This window comes from Mandrillus leucophaeus, unplaced genomic scaffold (assembly GCF_000951045.1).
Source record: "Mandrillus leucophaeus isolate KB7577 unplaced genomic scaffold, Mleu.le_1.0 Scaffold235, whole genome shotgun sequence".
NCBI classification, from domain to species: domain Eukaryota; kingdom Metazoa; phylum Chordata; class Mammalia; order Primates; family Cercopithecidae; genus Mandrillus; species Mandrillus leucophaeus.
Window position 1 is genome coordinate 3,055,227 of NW_012102421.1, and position 3,178 is coordinate 3,058,404.

A 3,178-nucleotide genomic window follows, 5' to 3' on the forward strand; every position below is an offset into this window, starting at 1 on the left:
CTTCTCCTCAGGGACCTAGGCACCTTACGTGAGGAAGTCCTGCTCTTCTCAGGACTGGTCACCCAGGCCCTGATGTTGATCATTTCTGGTTCCATGTCCTGTGCAAGACCAAAGCTTACCAAGATAGCTTTTTCTCTTTACATGGCAGATTGTGTTGCCCCTATGCCTCCTAGAACTCTGGGAAATGCCCACCGTTTCTCTCCTGGGCTTCAGGACAGAATTTCTTGGTTTCTCTGATGATCAGCACTCTCCTCAAAACACAGATCAGGAAGGGATGAACCATTTTGTTGGTTTGGCCTGGATAAAGTTAGCACTATCTGGCTTTTTAGGCCCCAGGCAGGCAGCCTAATAAATCTTTTCCTTGAAATTCTAGTCTCCAAAAGTATTGCCCTTTGTCCTGCTGGTAATAATGTAGGAAACTAGCAACAAGGCTTCTAGGGATTTCCTGAAAACAGTGGCTCTGATACTGCTTGTGTTTTTCATCAGTGTCCACCCTCAAGTGGATCCTCGCACTACTCCCTTCAATCCTACAGCTTGCCATCTGAGCAACTGATGAAGATGTGCCAGACCTAGGTTAAACTTTAAAACATGCTTCACCATTGTATTTCCTGATCCTTTCAGAACAGCATTCTACATTTTGGCTTATGGGGCCCTCAAATATAGCTGGAAATTGAGTTAGAGGTATAAGAATGCCTTAAAACGTGCCAGCTTATGAGGCCATCAATTAGGTTGGTTGGCTCCAGAGTTAACCTGCCAGGAATACATACTATAGATGTTATTCTTACACTGTAAAACACTGTGAAATCAGATTACTTTTAAATGATGTATCACAAAGTCATGGAAAAAAGCAGTGGTGAATATGGAATCCCAGGTCTTATATCCCAGCTTTTATACTAAAAATGGCTACAGTGTTTTCACTCTGCCTGTAAAATGGGAGCTAATATCCTCCAACATGCCCACCTCATGTTGGTTAAAAGGATTAAGCAAAATAATAGTTTGTAATTTATAATTCTATACAAAGCAAAGATCTTATTATTTATAAAAGGAAGAAACATGAAAGAGCTTGCTTCCCTCCTCTCTCCACCATGTGGGAGTAAAACAAGAAGGCATCCTTCTGCAAATCAAGAAAAGGGCCCTCACCAGGAACCAAATGGCTGGCACCTTGATCTTGGACTTCTCAAATTTCTGTTGTTTAAGCCACCCAGTCTATATTTTTGTTATAGCACTCCAAACTAAGATATGCGCTGATACTCTATCTTGTAAAAGCAATGGTGTTCTGTTCCCCCAAGACTTTGCTCAATTCTTGTCCTACTTACCCTATGGACAACCATCTTTATAGTAAATGGAGTCTACCCAATTTTAAGACTTATATAAAACTACAGTAATCAAGAGAATGTGATGTAGGCAAATGTTTCGATTATAAATTATTAGAATGGATTGTCCAGAAATACACACACACACACATATGGTCTAATCATTTTCAACAAAAGCACTAAATTAAATCAATGGGGAAGAGAAAGTCTTTTAAATAAACGGTGGTACCACATTGGGTATCTGTATAAAACAAAGAGAATCTTGACGCCTTACATCATTCCTAAAAAACTTAATTCAAGATACGTCATATACTTACTTATGAAAGCTTCAAATAATAAAACTTCTAAATGAAAACATGGCAACTTCACAAATGTGGAGTTGTGGTACATTAAACTATAAAAGAAAAATACTGGTAAGTTAGATGTCTCAAATAAAAATTTTCTTCTCTTCAAAAGATACCATTAAGAAAATAGATAGATAAGAAATAGGAGGAAAACATTAGTTACACATATCTGACAAATCGTTTTTCAGAATATGTAAACAACTCATGAAAATCAACAATAAAACAACAATCCAATACAAAAATGGGTAAAAGACTTGAACAACACTTCATAAATCATGTACAAATGGTCAATAACTGAAAGGTACTGAACGTGATTCATTACCAAAAAAACACAAATTGAAATCCATGTGAGCTGCCACCTCACATCCCCTAGAACAGTTAAAATAAAAAATACTGCTTTACTAAATGTTGGCAAGGATGTGAAGCAACAGGAAGCATCATATACTGCTGGTAAAGTTAAACATACTCCTAGCTAAGAAAAATGAAAGCATATGTTAATAAAATGCCTTTTAAAGAATGCTTATAGCAGCCTTATTCATCATAACTAAAAACTGCAAACAACCTAAATATCTATCAACAGGAGCGCTAATAAGCAAATTGTGGTATATTTACACAATGAAATACTACTATATAGTGGACTGTTCTTAAACAGTTTGTTTCTAAAATCTCTTGATTTTAGAGGACTGAATTAAAAGAATTTAGGGAAGGGGGTAATGAAGAGAGGTTGATTAATGAGTGCAGACATACAGTTAGATAGAATAAGTAAGATCTGACCTGGGAGAAGGCTTTCATACCAAAAAAGTGCAAGATTTTGCTTATTTATATTGGCAGAAGCCTATGGAAAACAATGAATTCCAAGTGTGGCAGACCAGGGATGAAGGAATATTTTGATGTGTCCAAGATATTAATATGAACATATTTACCAGAGACCATAATTCACTGTGCTTGCTTTGAACATCTGGGAGTGGCTGTCAAGGTTTGCTCAGTTGGTTGGTTGAACCTAAATACAGTTGAGATGTTAGAAATGTCTTGATTTTAGAGGAATGAATTAAAAGACTTAGGGAAGGGGGTAATGAAGAGAGGTTGATTAATGAGTGCAGACATACAGTTAGATAGAAGAAATAAGACTCAGTATTTGACAGATAAGTAGGGTGACTATAGTTAACAATAATCTATTGTATATTTCAAAATAACTAGAAGAGAACAATTTGAATGTTCATAGCATAAAGATAAATATTTAAGGTGATGGATATCCTGACTATCCTGATTTGATCTTTACACATTACACATTCATATAAATGTATCCAATTATCACATGTACCCTGAAAATATGTACATCTAGTATGTATCAATTTTTAAGGAAGACTTAGGGAATAGTACTGTAGGAATAGATTTATCATGTGTGAACCAGTCATCTCCTTTCAAAGGTGTTCTGAGAGGGTCAAAGGACCTTCTTTTTCCTAAACCATTGAGAAAATATAGGGAATGCCAGAATCCTTTAAAAGCTCTATAGCTGCTATT